Here is an 18,550-nt window from a genome sequence, read left to right as displayed (position 1 = left end):
TGCAAGGAGCTGAGTCTTCCTGCATCAGTTAGTACTACCATGCGGCTTATTATTGAGTAAGTAGCGAGGTAATAAAGCTGCGTTTTCGCTAAAGACGCAGTATACGCCCGCCTATCAGTAGAAGCACTGGTTTTTTGCGTACATTAGACAAAGCAGCACTTCTTTGTATTCAGTAATTTTGTTTTCTACAGGTGGAACCAAAGGCGGGAATGGTCGATCCTTCTTCAATACAGGCCGAAGCTGTGACGCTTAGGACGTCTCTTAGCTCCCTCCAGCGCTCGACCTGAAGTGCTGAGTCCGCAGCAGGTAGGGCATTCCGTGTCTCCTCGCCTGTACTAGCTCTGAAGGGCACTCTCGCTTGGTCGAAGGGAGCGAGCGCTTTCCGCTCATCTTTCTTTTCTCATTTACGGGCTAGGCTTCCTGCCTAAGCAAATTACGTTGCACTTCTGAGTTGAATTCCCTTTGGGCATTGTCGGGTCCCTCGCCTAAGTTAGAAAACGGTGTCGTCTTCCCCCGATTAATGGAAGGCCTTTATTGTTCTTACTTTAGGAACAATTACGTCACGAAATTGGAGCTCGTTGTGGTATAATTTTTCGTGTCCGATTCCCTTCTTACAGGTCAACATTATATGAGCATTGTTCTATGCGTCCGGTGCTGTAGAAGCAGCGCCTCCTCTGTTTTGACAATGCCTACTGAATACTGCCGATCCCACTGTCCAAGCCTCTTTTCTATCCTCCTTTCCTACTCTCCCTAGTCGGCTTGTCTTCGCGCCTGCTCTGCGTGTGCAATCTGCAATCTGAGTAACGCGTGCAGTCTGAGTAGCGTGCAATCTGAGTAGCGTAGTACAATCTGAGTAGCAAGTGGTGACGGAAAGCGGACGAAGACAATTCTCACTTTCTTCGTGAGGTGGCGCTCTGGATTTCTCAATATCACCAGGCTGCCTGTCAAGTACGAACGCGTCACAGAGCGCGCCGTTCGTGGCTCTGCTCCTCATGGAGCCGCTGCAGGCGCTGGCTTAAAAAGGAGTCACAGAGATTGCAGTGCAGCGGCGTTGGCATTGCAACGGCGGAAGAATGTGGCGGCTTGTTCGAATGATGTTCATCTTTTAGCTGCAGCGCGGAAACATTCCGGGAGAGCCACTAAAGTTGCTGGGCGCAAATGTGAAATCATAGGGTAAAAGTAGTTGTTAATGCGTTTTGCTGCATTGGTTTGCGATTCAATCATGTTCAGTAAGGCAAATGGGAGAATGAAATAAAGAAGGTATGGTAAATGTACCCGAAAAGGCATTTTTCGAAAGTACCATCTAGCAATCAAGTGCTTTCAAGACTTAGCTCTACTTTTTACAGGATAATCTGATAGAGAAAGAAAAAAAAAAAGAGAGGACACTCGGCAGAAACTGGCCTCAGGAAGTACGTCACGGCTACGCAAGCGTCTAGTTTTCTCACCGAACGCCAGAGGACGCAAACGCGAAAATAAATGTTCTTATATATTAAAGCACACACACTTCTTGTCGCTAAATAACTATGTTATGCTTCAACGCCACTATTTTAACATATATATGAAGAAGCAATTTATTGAAAAACGCTTCGAAGTTGTTTTTTTTCGACCGTCGTCAGCACTGTCATTTGCACGTGATTGTGGGCGTCGGCTGCGTTTGTGTTGCTGTTCTGCAGAATCTACTTCTGTCGTGCTGAACAGCAGGTGAGACACATTTCTTGCAAAAATTATGCTTGAAAACACTGACATAAAGAGTCAGCACAAACAACTGTTGCGTTTTTACATCGCAGTGAGCTGTTAACATACGGCGTAAGACCCGCGTTGGCCGTGTGGGTGGTTTGTTTACCGTGTGGGTGGTTGGCCGCGGGTGGTTGGCCGTGTGGGTGGTTGTAAGGGAGTGGTGTGAGGAAGGCATGGGGGGCCCACAGCACGAATGACGTAAGCATAGACTGATTGCGCGGTGCAGTGTTAGGCCATATTGCTGCGCAGTCTTGAAATCTTCGGCCTTACTACTGTGACAAATGCGAATGTATGGTTTTGCTCGAGGTAAAGCGGATCGCGCATTGCACGCCATATTTCCGTATCCTTGTGCAGGCGCGGCGTGGCGCGTATAATAGGAAATCCTGAAAGGGCTCGTATTTGCACGTTTCGGGTGCATGTTAACTGCGCCTTTGTTCAGCTCCTATTTAGACTCAAAATGTACTGCGTGTATTTGTGTGGAGGCGATATTGTATTGTGGCGAGATTTGCTGTTACATTGAAAACAATTTTTAGCGTAGTTATGGCTTGCTGTATTGTTTTGATTATTCATACTAGTCGATGCATGCATTAACACCCTTCAGAACACCCTGTCATGCCGACCGGCGGCCCTTCCTACGGCAACTACTGCTCTTTGTAGTGGTGCCAGAACAACGGCAGAACGCACAAGAAGCCAGGGACGAGTTTCTTCCGTATTCCACGGGGCAGTAGGTGCGTTGAGGTTTCTTATGTTTTGGATTTCTTTACGCTTACTATTTGCGCATGAAGGGTGAAAACAAAAATCGCTTTTTCACATTTATAGCGCAAGCTTCATAATAGGAATGCTTGGGCAAAACGGCTTCTTTATTTGAGTTTAAAGTATCGTAAATTATTGCCATTACAGGTTAGCAAATATTGTAGCGATTTTTTCGGAACGCTTCCAGTGGCGGAGCGACTAAACATTTTTTTTTATTTTAGATAAGCCGTAAAAAAGCGGCAAAAAAGGATATGTAAGCAGGGCTCTCAACAATGTTCGCTTTGTCTGATACGTATTATTTCAATCGGCGTAGGTGTTAATACAAGACCCCCTCAAGAAAGCAAAGGTATGCTTTTTGGTCAGTGCCTGTCATAAGCTTGCTGTTGACCCCTGAGTTTTTTATTCCTTAAAGTGTGGCTATATTAACTGCCTCTGGTACAAACATCTTGTGATACCAAGTGTAAGAATATTATTCAAGCAATTACTCTTACGCTAGGTACATCATCGTCATTGCAGGATGACAGCATGGGTGCAGGGCACTGAAACAGACGACCTTCTGAGAAAGCCGGCCAGCCTACTGTATGCAACATACAGGGTTTCCACTACAAGATTTCACGCCGTGCCTAGTGTCTACAGTGACTACTTGTCTTTTGTCTTCTCTGTTAATACTTTCAGACTTGCGTATATCAAGGAACAGGGTTATATTTCTATCTAACCTTTCTGTACCATGCTGTTCTCGGTTTGGGTGCAGCCTTTATGTGCTCATTCTTTATATTGCCCTGGAATAAACAGTTTCCTTGACACTCCGTCTGTTTATTAAATACTGCATATTAAATTACCACTTGCTCCGTACAGGAGACAAGCCCGCCGCACAGAAAGAGCCCTTGTTGATTTATGAATCCAAAGCTGCCTGTTTTATAGTTATGTTGTCTGTACAACTTAGTCAAATAATTTCGGATCGAATGGGTGCCGCGTTAGCAATTTCAAATTCGCGCCAGTGAAATCGAAACAGCAAAGTCCGGTCCTGTTGCTCTCACCAACCGCTAGGTGCGCTACAATCGATAGGGCCGCTGTGGTCTATGGGATTGTCCTCTCTTATTCGTTCTTTCTCTATGATAATCTGTCATCGTTACGACAACTAGATAAAGATTTTTCTCTTCCCGTGGCAGCCTACAGATACGATTGTTTTAAGCGAAATGCATGACGCAGCAGCTGATTCCAAGCATTTCGGACGTTCTGCCTGGTCCTGACTACAACCAGGCGCTTATAAAACGATGGAAAACGAAAAAAAAAAACCCTCGAAGAAATGGAGGCAGATAAAACAGAAATAAGCCCTGCTTCAGCACGTATTCAAGCGCAGTCACCGTAAAGGTCGAACCACAAGGCAGCGGCTCTTCTACCGCCGTTGTCGATCGGCGCCGCAGGAAAGAGTGATCAAACATATGATGGCGCGCGAAATGGCCCCTCAAGGCAACCGTTAGGTGTGTTTTTGTCGTTCGCTCTTGTATTCAACTCGCACGCGATATGCTTTGTCCTCCTCGCACGTAAAAGTAGTTGCTCTGCAATTGAAATTTCTTATGACTGTAAGCACGCGTAAATACAAGCAAATAGACACGATTCTCTACGGATAAATGCAAATAAATACAAAGAGTGGCAATGTATATAGCAGCAGATACACGCAAACTATTGCATATGCTATTACTCCAAATAGTTGTAAATATATGTAAATGAATGCACGTAAACGTCCCCTTGTTCTTTACAGTCTGTGCAGCGAAGTTCTTCAGCTCCATATAAACGACCTTAACATCTCCCACACTTCACACAAAACTGAAAGCAGCAGCCGAAGTGAACAAACATAAGTAACCGGTGCCTTTTTATTGCTACTTTCGAGGACTCCTCGTGAGTGTCGCGGACCGCATCATTTAGCCATGCAAAACAATTTTCGTTACCGATGATGCCACGAAACGAACGAACGTAACAACTTACAACGCTCTATTCGTCAGGCAAGGAGCAGCAATAAGCGGCGCAAGCACCTGAGGCGGTGCCTGAAGTATGCCAGCCGACATCCTGAAGTGACAGGCTGCGCCAAAGCCTCAGCCCGCTTCTGCAAACGGCGAGCAAAGCTGCCTGTTCGAGCCGACATAAGTTGGAAAATGCGCCATGCCGCGGATTAGGCGAAGGCTTCACAAGAAGGGGTAGGAAGCAGTAATCTGACAGATGCGTGGTGTAGCAGTAGGACAGAGCTATCACCATAAAGCCAACACCGCGCGACCATGCACAAGCATGACGCAAGCAGTCCTACCATCTGAGCGGCGCCGCCGAAGCGCGGCAAATAACTGGAATGAGGTGTATACCGACTGCTCCCATTGCGATCCGATTGATGCGGCTGGCATAGTAAATGTAGAGGTGGGGCTTCTGCAAGTCATCAGTCGTAGATCATGGCTCCAAGGTCTCCGCCTTTGTTCACAAAATCTGCGGCAATTTTTTTCTCATGGAACGTTGCTGCGTTTTCAACGCTTGAAATCTTTAGTTTATTATTCTTCAGTTACAAGAAGCTTTTCTTTTCATGGTGGCACTTTTTTCTGGTTGTTACTCTTGTTATTTTCACTAAAGTACCAATTCGTACGGAGGTGTAGTGTTTGCACTACTATCCTATACAAATACTTGGTGTAATTGTCGTCTCTATCTTAATGCGCACCCGCTCGACAGAAAGGCGAGAAATATTACCTGTTGTGGGGGACTCAAGCAAGGTCCATTAACACATCCGAAAAGGGGTTTACGCACCTTTGAAGAGCAAACTACCAGAATAGCAAGCACTAACTCACCGCAGACCTACTCCCGTTCCTAAGGAATGGTTTAATGTGGGCTGTGGCGTTAGTTGCTTGAAATATCTCTGAAGATAGAGGGTGCAAACGCCACACGTTTTTCACACATGCAAATGCATTGAGCGTAGATGTGACCCTTTGCGCTGGTGCTCAATTAGCTGTCAGCACCCTCGTTGCCTTCTATGCCTGCGACTCCAGGCACTTAAGGTATCTTATAAAGCGCATGCCTGAGCTGGGGTTCTCAGAACTCGCATAAGAGACCGCCAGTTTAGTGCGGTTAGGTGAATGGGCTTCCTAAGGGTATTTACATGCATAAGTAGTAGCGGGACAACGCCGTGAGGAGATTACTTCTGTGCTCTGGGGAGTCGCCCGGCTCTCTGTCTTTGGGTTCGTCTCCCCAAAATATCGCATTCTCTAAAGTTAGAACTATCAAGAAATTGCGCCTGAGTCACAGGAACACTCTCTGCTTCTTCGAACTCGCGAAGTCGACCCTCGAGGACGTTTCGGCGCTGGTCTGTTGTTCTTCACCGGGGCGAAGCCTCGTTCCCACGTGGCGTTCCCTCGCTCCCACGGAGCGGGGCATGCTGGCCCCATCCGACCACGGGGTATCTCATGGCACATCCCCAGCGTGGTCTAGCACTCTCAGCTAAGTTTGTTGGTTAGCCGGACGACCTCGACTCCTTAGCGTATTTTGTGGCTTGCTGGTGTTAATGCCGTAGCTTGCTTCTCATTGTTTCTCAATTCAAGTGCGCTCGGTAGCGCGCACTAACAAGTTATGCTGCCGGCAGTTTGAACTCTCAGCCGCGGACAAGCGGGGAAAAAGTAATCATGCCCATTTCTGACCTCAATGTGTTCCGAAGCTTTCAGAGAAAATATTGCTTTTCAGAAAAATTGTTATGGCTAGCGATTCGCAAACTGCTATGAAGCGCTCGGTATAACACCCAGATATAGCTAATTCGTCCCGATACAACTGAAATAAGCGATGCCTCTATTTCACACAATAACAGATATTTTAATACGCAAAATTATTATAGCAGAAGACTCACTGGACTCTACCGAACCAAGAGTCGCTTGCATGTGAACGAGCCTTAATCGTGAACAAATTCCGTAACATTCGCCCGCAGTCGCGTTGCCGTGTGCACTGGTGAGCAAATAGCCGCTACACCTGCAGACAGATCTCGGTGTGCACTTGCCAATGCTAAGATCGACACAAACCTGACAACACAGATTGTGTGCGGCAGCGAGGCACTTCTGGTCGTATAGGCCTGCGTGAAAAAAAAAGCAGAAAATATATTACGCGCAAATCACATGAAGCTTAAAAACCATATCTCCGTACAACGTGCTTCTGTACTCAACTGAAGCATTATGTTTCGCTCATCAAATCATTCATTTAGTAAGAAGTGATATAAAAGTGTTGATTGATTGTTAAGTGTGTGTATAAAGTGCCTCATGCTATGAAGGATGAGGTAGTGGAGAGCCCCGGATAATTTCGACCACCTAGGTTTCTTTAACGTGCACTCACATCGCACAGTGCACGGGTCTCAAGCATTTTGCCTCCAAAGAAATCCCCATAGCCGTTCAGACAAAAAAAGCTCTGTGCGATATGTTTCATTCAGCGGTGTTAATTAATGTAAAGTTAGTTTTGTAATCATTCTTAACGCGAAAGCTTTAGTACGTCCAGGTCGGAAAAATATTGTCCGGCGTCGGCGTTGGCGACTGTTTTACCCTCGCATCCGGAGCGGCCGGTTGCCCCAGCCGCTGCGGCAACCTAGGTGGGCCACCTTGTGGCGTGATCCCATCCTGCCCACGGGATTATCAGGAAACTGACTACCACGGCAGGAGGCAAATAAATGAATTATTCGTCGCGAGAGGTTGGGCGAGAAGAGCTGCCCGGGTGGCACAAGACCAGGGATGCAAAACTGGGCGAGTTCGACTGGTTGCTTGTCGAAAGAAACAGCGCAAAAAAGACGACAACGAAAGAAAGGGGACCATCGTGCGCGTCCCCTTTCTTCCGTGGTCGTCTTTTTGGCGCTGTTTTTTCCAACATGCAATCGCACAGCCCCCCTGGTGGCACGGCTTGCTATCAATGGGCAGTGGCGCATCCCTTAACCGCTGCACCACTGCACCAGGAGTGCATGAGAACCCCCAGCGGCTATAAATGTAGAGAATGACCGATTCCGCATACAGGAATGAACCCATTTATGCTATCGTTTCATATTCTTACCCCGGAGCTCTAGGGTCTCCTAATATTTTTAAAATTTTTACTGTGCAAACACTAGTCTCGACGTAACCACTCCGATGCAGTATCTTGTCTTGTGTGATCAGAGTAACTCGAGTAAGATGCTGTTAGTTCGAAGAAGCCTGAGACCACCATGCAGTTAAATTAACGGGCTTCCCCCCAATCGCCTGCAAATTTCGTAACCTCGGAAAAAGGCGGTTACATGATGAGGCTGTGTGGGGATGCTTTCGGAGGAATTCTTGCTTAGAAGAAAAAATGTAAGTGGTGGTTCAAAAACCACTGGCAAGGACATCGATATACCGTGACATTTTGTGTCAGTAGTAATGCAATAAGCGAAACTATGTTTGACGCATTATTCCATAATTAACTACTGAAAATATCTCAAAGGAACCGTCAGGGCTCCTTTACGGTCCCTGGCCTCCTCGAGAACATGAAGCCATCAGCAGGAACATCCCCATACTGCATAAAAAAAACGCTACCGTTAGACATACGATGTAGATACGACATAGGTCCTCACTGTAAAACAGTTCAAGCATCAATTGCAGAGGAGCGGATGATATGTGAAAAACTGCTTGATGTCTTTGCGTAAAATACAGTGAGAGAGGCGGCCGTAGCTCTTCGTAGAAATACCCGATTGAAATGATGCACGCTTTTTCTTCTGAGGCTTCATCCACCCTGTTGCAGTCCTGCAAAAAACTATCGTTGTTGTTACTGCCATTGTTATTATTAGCATTGTTATTACTGCTAAATGTCCCTGTCTGTGTTGCTGTTTGTTTTTTATTCAAGTTAGTATTAATCTACCGGCGGTCCCATGACAGTCGCTTGAATTTGGGACCCTCGCCTGTATACTGAATTTATGTAACCAATATGTACCCAATAAATTCTTATATTAAAAAAAAAGCTATCGCTAGGAACCACCTCAGGTATGTCGACGTGCGTAAACTGTGACGCATCAGCTGTGATGGGTGATGACATTGTGATGATCTTTTTATGACGCGAGGGCGGCTGTAACAGAAGAGAGAGAGAGAGAGAGAAAAAAGGACGGAAAGGCAGGGAGGTTAACCAGGCGATGCCCAGTTGGCTACCCTACACTTGGGGAGGGGAACAAAGGGGAAAAAAGGAAAAAGAGCGGCAAGGAAGAGCTGCTAGAAGAAGGCTGACGATCAACCGGTGTCTCCAAGATATGTTAGGTAGGTGAATTTTTGTTTTTCGTTCTCGCCCTGTTTCGCTAGTTATGCAGTAGGAACAAGACCGATGCCTCGCAGTTGTGTAAAACCTGCAAAGAAAACGCATAACGTATGCAGAGTTTATAAAGTATGTTGGGTTAGACGCCAAGTTGCAAAGCAGAGAGAGCAGTACGAAGAAAAAAAAGACTGAAATGGTGTGCAGGGATTAACAGCGGTTAATCATTGTTCAAAGTTTTTGCAACGTCGCTGTGTGGTATTTTACTTCGCTCCAGTGAGCGAAGTCGCACTCTATTTAAGTGGAGGCTTCATAGTGCCACGTATCATCGTAGCGTCCGTTCGTTCGCGCTCGAGGCCGCAGGAGTGGGCCGTTATCAATTTTGTTCGCGAGGCAAGAAGCGACCTGTTTAATCTCGATTGATCGCAGCGATGAAGAACTGCGTCTACGTTTTTCCACGTTATTGACATAAATTTTGACCTGTTATCTTGAAGTTTCTTTGCCGGTTTTATATTCAGCGATGCATCGTGCGGCGGGCATTCGTAGTTCGACGACTGACGTGCACGTTTGTTGCTTTAGTTCTTTTTCGGGGGCAAGTCAGCCCAAATAAAGACCTTCATTTGCAAGTCTTGTTGCTGTCTTCCTGACCGGTGGACTGCCCTCACTGCAACATATCAATAGGAACGTGTTTCCGCGAACATTTCTATTGCAAACTATGGAAGAGCACGTAGGCAGAACCACACCGAATCTCTCAGCCGTAAATTGCAGTGAATATGACTTTAAATGGGTATCCTAGTTACCTCTTTGAAGATTAAAAAACATATTAGAGATCTCTCTAATTTGCTGAAAAGCCCTGACCTCCTTACTTTTTCCTCCATTCCATAAGTCTCGGCAACTGAAATTTCATATCCCACAGGTTAGTGGAAGCATTACGGTGCTCTTGGCTTTGACCATGTACCGGTGTTTCAGTGTGTATATTTTCAAAAATCTATTCAGCCATAGGCTTCTTTGGGGAAAAAATATGGCTTTTGCCGCATATTGTTACCAGTGTTCGCTGACACCAGAATGCCTTTCTGCAAAAAGAGGCAAAAATAGGCCTATATTCAGATATAGGTATTTTGGGGCAAAATTATGGCTTTTGCGGTGTAGTATTATAGATTTTGCGGACACCAAAAATCCATCGAATCATTTGAAGCACTAAGCTGGTTAACTAATTTTTAATAAATATCTTTTAACTAATGAAGTTAGGTGCCTAGTTGAAATGAGATATATATAGCCTGTCGACAGTAATTGCCATAGCGTTTTCCAGAATTTCGAAAACACGATTATCCTTGGCGCTGTCGCGCAACAAATGTTCGCGTTTTCGTCTAGTTTCGTGTACTGGAGCGGTTCCTTTGCTTGCATGCTTTCGTAAGCGCATCTATATTCGCAGCATGCAGCCAGAATTTGTCGAGCCACCGTGCCTAGGGTAATCACATTTTCTAAATTCTGAAAACTAATATGGGTGCTACTAACGACCGGCTAAAAACCTCTAATTGGAACTAGGTGCCTAACTCTCGTAGTTTAAAGATTCATTATTGAAAATTAGATAACCAGCTTACAACTTTAAACCAAGCACTGCTTTTGTGGTGTCCGCGAACACTGCCATATTTCCACCTCAAAATGGGTATTCCAGAAAATTTTAGAGTGTTCACTGAAACACCCTGTGTACACCTGCGTAAGAGCTGAAGCTCGTTAAAGGGGTTCGTGAAGTGGTAAAATGAAGTTGGAGTATGCAGGCTTGTTAAAGCCCACCGCTTCACGAATATTGACCAGCAAGAATTTTTACTTCGGTTTATAGAAGCTGAGTTTTCTGTAGTTAAAATTTTTAGTGAAAACGTACAGGTCGGCGCTCCTACGCCCGCCCAACCTGCCTGAGCGAAGCTTCCTGACCCGCAGGAATTACGCGGTTTATTGGTAGCTGGTTTATTGGTAGCCGTGGTAGCTGGTTAACGTCTGAAAGAATCACACCAATAGCCACCTCTCAACTTATATACCCAGGTGCGAGCGACGGAGGAAGGTGCGAGCATGAAAAAGTCACCGGGAAGAGCTCGGAAACTCGATAACGTGTAGAATTGTATTATTAATACGAAGGCATTTCTAGGCTACGTCGGCGTGGCCGTGTCACAAAAACGTGTCCCCAAAATGTGCCTGCAAAACGTGTCCGCAGCACTTGCGATGTTCGCAAAAAAAAAAAAAAATATTTCGACAGTATGATTAGTTATTTAATTAGAGCCAAAATTGTCGAAAAAGCGCCAAAATAGGGAGGACGTCGGTATAGTGAGTGGAAGGGAAAACCGCCCTTGACAGCCAAAACAGTGCAAAAATAGGCACTAGAATAAAACAAAAAGTTTGAAATGATTTGTAATGCATTTCATCAGTGAGAGTTAAGCGAACAAAACAGATTCATTGGCATAAATTAATTAGTTAATTATCAGAAAAGCTTGGATGGTTAAATACAATAAGGCGGCACAGAAATACAATGAGGCGGCACAGGCCGGCACAGAACAATGAGGGGACACAACAGCGCCGAAATAGGGAGGACGTCAATATAGTCACGTATGTTCATGAAACACCTAAGGTATGTACAGGAGAGCTGTCATTCTAAGCCAGCAACCCGACGCGCTCGAACAGTCAGTGCCTTCAATTTCATCCTCGCCAGCTCAACCTTTTGCTCCGTCCGCAGTAAAATAGCTTTCTGTCATTTTTCACACAAGGACAGTTCGTGGAAAATTGCCAGTGCGCTAAATACGAGTCTGTGGGCACAGCGATAACCTTAAAATCAAGTGACACCGAGTTGAACCAAACTCTCGTCACATCAGAAGCGGCCGCATATACTCTGGTTGCCAGCTGATGCAGGCGAAACGAATGGCTCCAGTCCGGCAGTCGGGCGGCCTTGGGCGTGTGCAAACATGCACCACGTTCACTGCGACGTCCGCCGGCGAAAAATGGTCAGGTTGGTTTTCTCCCAAAGCCCCTTGAGGGACATGGAGCGCCTACGCGACCCATCGTCCGGCAGATCGTCGCCAGCACCTTCCGGCGATACCTCGGCCACAGCCCCGCGTGCAGAACGCTAAAAATTGCGGGAGCCCTGCCGCAGAGACGTGTCCGCCGCCAGAGCGTTAACCCGGCTGTTGCGGGGATGGTTGTAGTCAGACCGCTGCTCCTGTTGGTGTTGCTGTCGGCGGGACCTTCGCGATGGGCACGGAGGATCGCCAGTGGCTGGGCCCTTATTCTTATGCGTCGGAGACCTGTTGGTGTTGTTGCAGGCTGTTGCCGCCCTAGGGGCAGCGGTCGCTGCTGCGGCGGGAGGGGTTACAGGTTGAGGACTCGGTCTGGTGTTAGAAAACTGCCTCCAGGCCTGCGTTTGTCCGCCTCCTCCATTCTGCTTGTTGTTGTAGTGTCGTCCTCGAGACGGTGGCGGGGGCGGCGGAGGCGTCGCTGCTTTTGTGTCGGCTGGGCTTGTAAGTCTGCAAGCTCCGGTCGCCTTTTGGCAGCCGTAAGTGCCCGGATTGAGGTGAGCGGCCACACCCCCGCCGCGATTTCCACCGTCCGGATTGTCTGGTCTCGCGCTGTCCTCATTCCACTGGCTGTGGCCGTTGGATTGGCGGTTGGAAGGATTTCGGTTGCGACCGGCCGAATGACAACCGCCTCTGGCAGGTTGCTGTTGACCCCTGGCGCAGGCTTCATCCGAAGGGCTGATGCGTCGGTTGTTCCCGGCGGGCTCTTTGCATTGACCCGTTTGAGGAAGCAGACTATCCGTCTTGGGCTGCCGGCCGGCTCCGGGCGCTTTGCCCATCAAAGGCGGCGTCGCCTGTTCGGGCTCGTAACGACGGGTGCTGTGGTATTCGCGCCGGGCGTGCGCGGGCCGCTTGATGTCTTGGGTCTTCAGGGCTGTTGTGACCCGTTCTTCTTCTGTGCCGTCTTTGCGCTGTAATAATGAATGTAGGTAACCAACTCGTCCAAAATGTTGTATTATGAATAACTGTAGTTACAGACCCGCCGCGGGGTCTCAGTGGTTAAGGCGATCGCCTACCCAGCCGGTGAACCCGGGTCCCAACCCGACCGCGTCACCCTAGTTTGGATGGAGGCGGAACGCGAAAGGCACCCGGATGCTGTGCGGTGTCAGTGCACGTTAAATATCCTCGAAATCACTCCGGAGACCTCCACTACGGTACCTTTTTCTTTCACTCCCTCCTTCCTCCATTCCCCTATGTTGCTGTTCAGGTGTCCACTGAGATATGTCAGACAGATACTGCGCCATTTCCTTTCTTCAAAAATCTCTTTGCCAATTCATTTTCAGTTACGGTTGAGGGCTAAACCTCATCGCTATACACACGTTTACGCTTTGATGCTCTATTCGGAAAAGCTTACACATGACCAGTGGGTGCAGCAGATTTTACTAGCAGTCTTTAGTTGCGAAAGCAACACTACGCTAAGTGTGAGCGATTTCACGGAGCCCCGGAGAGCCCCAGCCGCGCAAGTGCGAGGAGCGATTGACGTCAGAGGAGCGCGGAGCCGCTGCCGACTCCTCTGCTGCGTGGGTGACTCAGAGGTGTCATCGCTGCTGCGCCAGCAGTGCATTCTCCAGGAGGAGTGACGTCACACGGCGCACAGTTGCGGCGCTGGATCCACCGCGGACTCTTCGGCTACGCGGGTGACTCAGAGGCGCCGCCGCCACTGCGACTCTCGCGCCGTTGCTTCCGCAATTCCACTTGGGATGGCAATTGGTCAAACCACAGCGAATTTTTTTTTTCTCGTGCTCTATTCCCACTGGTCGCCATATGTTTCAGAATTTCTCTAGAGAGGGTGCCTAGTCTTATAATGCGGCCGTCACGCAATTGGAGTACATAAGTGTGGATTTCAATGTAGTCTGAACAGCTCAGAAGAATGCCGCTTTTTCGTGTAATGTCTGGCCCCAATACAAATCTCGGAAAAAATGCGTAGTCCTAAGTTAAGTGTCTACGGCAGGTGTTGCGGAACCTAGGCGGTCGTTTCAGAAAGAATAAAGGCATCGAACGGGAAGACGCAAATCAGTAAAGAGAAAGGACGATAAGAAACGGCTTTCAGCACCTTTCATTTCTTCCGTAGTTGTGTTCATGATGAACTGAAAAAGCTGGCTCTAGCTCCACGGCCTACTCAGAGGACCGCTCAAACATCTGCACTGGATAGCTGATGACCTACAGAAAAGCATGCAGGTCGTGACGACCTGCATGCAACCCGAGTTAAACGTGGACGCCAGAATAAAGGCGAATATGGACCTTTACTCACCTTATAGCAGCGCAGAGAATCGCTGCAGCAATCCAGAAAAAGCCAGCACGGAGAGCACCGTGCCCAGAGGCGCCCCCAGTGCCGGCATAGGGCACCAAAGTAGCGGTGATGATAGTGGCTCGCTGTCACAGCCCACGAGGAGATGCATGGAGCGAAAAACAGGCGTCTTACCCCTGACAAAAGGCCAGGACAGAGCTTGGTCGCTGGCTGCAACAAAAAAAAAGTGGTACGGTTTTACATGCGTTCAAAATGGGGGGTGCAAGAACGTACCTGGATGCCTAGGATGTTAAATGAAGCCCTTCACAAATATCCTCCAAGAAGAATTTTTTTTAATTAGTTTCGTGGAAGCTGGGCTATCTGTAGTCAATATGCATTGCTGGATCTTCGCCCCTTTCCATCGACTCTGGTCTGTTTTTGCGCTCTAAAATGACGGCGCTCCTCCGCCGGCCCCACTGACTCAGCCCCTCGGGCGGTTGCGTGAATTTGGCATGGCGAAAAATCACAGCAGTCCGCTGTTGACGTAACGAGCGCTGCATGACGCGTTGCGTGTGGCTTGGGGCAAAAACCAGAAACCGCTGGTAGCCGCGAGGCGCGGAAGCTGAAGTTATTAGAAATGCATCATAGATTATCGGCTTGCCTTTGAGGTTATGTATGCGGCATGAATGCTCGGTAGCCTGTATTGTACATAATGCAAGCATTTTATAGCCAACCTCCAAGACCCTTTTCAGGTAATCTTTAACGTAGTTAAGCCTAGTAGACATGGGAGAGCATACGTTCATTCTAAATCTGCTCTATCTGTCTGGTACCAGCATGTACAGCCGCCCTGATTTTTTATAATATGGCGTGATCGTCGACCGAACTGCTGGTCAGCGCCTTATAATGGCGATAAGCGTGCAACAAGGTGAGAGTTCGCGCGCGCGCACGAAGGCAGAGCGTCGTCTGCTACGCTGTTCCGAGCACGAGGACACTGCCACAATATCAGTTAGCAAGATCCCGCCAAGCCATAGAGCGCACGCGCATCATTAATATGTGGGAATTTCTTTCCTTGTATTTTTTCTTATCATAACTTTTAATCGCCAGGCTGGCCTCCCGTAATAGGTAAAAAAAAGAGAGAGAAAGAAATCACGTCTCATGCAGTCCCACATATTAATCATGCGCTTGCGCTCTACGGCTTGGCGGCATCTCGCGAACTGATATTGCGGCAGGGCGTGTGGCCTCGTGCTCGGAACAGCGTAGCAGACGACGCTCTGCCTTCGTGCGCGTGCGCGAACTCTCGCCTTGTTGCACGCTTATCGTCATTATAAGGCGGTGACCAGCAGTTGTGTCGCCACTCGCGCTATATTATTAAAAATCGGGGCGGCTGTACACACAACCGCGTTTCTTGACATTCATCGTCCTCTCTTCACTCTAGAAGCAGCTGGTGCCACGCGCTCCTTCCATTGGCTACAGCTGGCGTGGCGCTCCACCGATATTTCCCGAGCTTACCCAAGTTAATTTGGTCGCACAACACAAGATTCTTGCTCGAGGTGGGTGCGTCTGAAGGAGTGCTTTCGAGCTAAAATTTTGAAAAATTGGAGGAAACACCTCAGATCCGCCTTAATGACATAAATGCGGAATTGCTTATGGGGAACTGCATTCTCTGCTTTACACTCAAAGATCACTGCGAGTCCTCAAATCACTCTTGGCGGAGTAGTGCAGTGATTAAGCGATGCTTCAATGCCCTGCGATGGCAGGTGCTGCCACTGGTAGGGCCTGTGCGACCCAGGCTGCTCGTCCAGAGCAACTTCTCGCGGCCAATCATTAATTTAACTGTCGCCTGCTACGGTGTACAGTGTGCTCACAATCCGGTGTGGAGATTGTGATGGCGCTACGAAATCACGTTACCAAGGTAGCCAACGTAGGTTTCTTCTCCGCCGAATTCTTGCCCACAACACCTGTAGCGTCGATGATGACGACGAAAATTTTAACGCTATCGCCTTGAAAGATCAGATAAAACCGGCATTGGAAACTCTGCAGTGAACAGACCAACGGAACGACAACATATAGCCGTTCGGGCACAAGAACGAGTGAAGCTCGCCACGCCAAAATCCTGCGGCGCTCACATTCAGTGCGCAGGTGATACCTGAGTGAATGCGGTGTCTCGATAGATGGTTACGGCGAAAAGGATTCAGTAAAACCTTGTTTTCAGATTCATACTCATTAGTCGCATGCAACGAGCTTTTTCGCCGACAGCAACTGTTCCGTAGTAATAGGCCTTTCATGCAGGATTACCTTCGAAAGTTCGCCGCAGCGAAAAGAATTTTCTTGCTTTTCACGTCGAATTCAAAGTGTGAGCGAGCCGCAACGGCATGCTCTTTACGAAAAGGGCACCGCTTGGTGAATTGCAATATTAAATAATGGGGACTCAAGTAGTAGAGTTTCAGGCAATTGTTTTCGCGCTCGGCCCCATTTTTATATAGGAATATTGTTTCAAGGGCAAATGTGCAACCGAAGCGAAGCGAATACGCAGTCTATTCACGGCTCACCACTATAGGTGACGGCATCTATACGGTAAAGTCTGTGAACATGCTTATGGGAAAAAAAGACGCCGTGGCGGTGGGCGGGTTGTCGACTTTTGCCTATGCAGGGATGGGACACTCCCAAAGTCAGTTGCCAATGCAGGGACGGGTAAATTCCCAAAGTCAGGACAACGCACGACATCCGCGGTCCTTGTTCTAGAGCAGGGTGGTGCCTGCCGTCAACAGCGCTTTGTGCCCCTTGTTTCCAGATGTGTAAACGGACACAGGACAGGCGCTGGACGAGCTAGGAGAAGGCCCACCGCCAAGATCAAGCCATCGCGCTAGTCGTTGTGTGACCAACCCTGGTTTTGCCGTGTCCGGCTCCGTGTTCAGCGCCGCCCAGCCATTCCCGTTGCAATGAGGAGCTTGTTCAGCGGTGCCGGGTTCGCGAGCCATATCTTGAACGAACGGCCGGCGGCCCAGGAGTACAATATGGCCACGTCTCATTGACGAAAGGTTTTTTTTGGGATGAATCGAACAACCGGAATGGGAGAGCGCATGCAACGAACACCACGAGGTAATCATCTTTGCCTTCTACTCCCTGTCCTCTCTGGCTCGTGGGCAAGGAGCAATGCTGACAATAGGTGGCATGTGCAGGAACATCCACAAAATTTGTATACGTGCTTGACCTATAGAGGAATCTAGAGATCAAAAAAAAATTAAAAGAAAACAGTACAGCGATCTCATTGACGGGAGTGGAAAAACCAAAAACTCATGTATCACCGCAATGAATCACTTACTTCATGTGAAAAGCTCATTAAACAGACGCTTAATCTATGCCATTTGACCTCTTGAAACGGGTGCCGCTTTCGCACCACGTCTATTAGTGGATTAACGCGGTGTCAGCTTTGTTGATAGTTGCAAGGACTTGAATCTGCGTGCATCAGTTACTTCTATGTGCGGCTTCTCATTGAGAAAGTATAGCGAGGTAATGTAGCTTCGTGTTCGCTAAAGGCGAAGAAGTGCGCCCGCCTATCAGTGGAAGCACTGGTTTTTTACGTAATTTAGGCGAAGCAGGGCTTCTTTCTATTCAATAATGTTTGTTTTCTGCAGCTTGAACCAACGCTGCGAATGGTCGTTCCTTCTTCAATACAGCACCCAAGCCGCGGCGCTTACGCCAAACTTTAGCTCCCTCCAGCGCTGGACCTGAAGAGCTGACTCCGCAGCAGGTAGGGCGTTCCGTGTCTCCTTGCCTGTAGTAGCTCTGAAGGGCACTCTCGCTTACTCGAAGGGAACGAGTGCTTTCCGCTTAGCTTTCATTTCCCAGTTACGGGTTCGGCTTCCTGCCTAAGGTGATCACAATGTACATCTCAGTCGAATTCCCTTCTGGCATTGTCGGGTCCGTTGCCTAATTTAGTGAACCTTTTCGTCTTCCCCTCATTGATGGAAAGTATTTATTGTTCTTAACTTTAGGAACGATTATGCCAGGAAATTGGAGCTCGTTGTGGTATAATTTTTCATGCCCGACTCCCTTCTTGCAGATCAGCATTATGTCAGCATTGTTATATGCGTCTTGTGCTGTAGAAGCAGCGCCTCCTCTATTTTTACAATGCCTACCGAATACGGCCCATCCGACTGCCCAGGCGCCTTTTCTATCCTCCTTTCCTACTCCCCCCCATGGGCTAGTCTTCACGCCTGCTCTGCATGTGTGGGGGAGAGTGGAATCTCAGTGGCTTCTGGTGACGGAAAGCGGACGAAGACAATTTTTGCAACGTTCTCTGTTTCGTCGTGAGGCGGCGCTTTGCATTTCTCATGGTCAGCAGGCTGCCTGTCAGGTATGGACGCGTCATAGAGCGCGCCATTCGTGGCGGTGGTGATCATGGAGCCGCTGTAGGCGCTGGCTTAAAAAGGAGTCACTGAGAGTGCAGTGCAGCGGCATTGGCATTGCAACGGCGGAAGGATGTGGCGGCTTGTTCGTATGATCTTCGTCTTTTAGCTGCAACGCG

The sequence above is a fragment of the Amblyomma mixtum genome, chromosome 3 (genome assembly GCF_055824585.1).
Source record: "Amblyomma mixtum isolate Tamu chromosome 3, ASM5582458v1, whole genome shotgun sequence".
In the NCBI taxonomy this organism is placed as follows: Eukaryota; Metazoa; Arthropoda; class Arachnida; order Ixodida; family Ixodidae; genus Amblyomma; species Amblyomma mixtum.
This window is presented reverse-complemented; position numbering follows the sequence as displayed.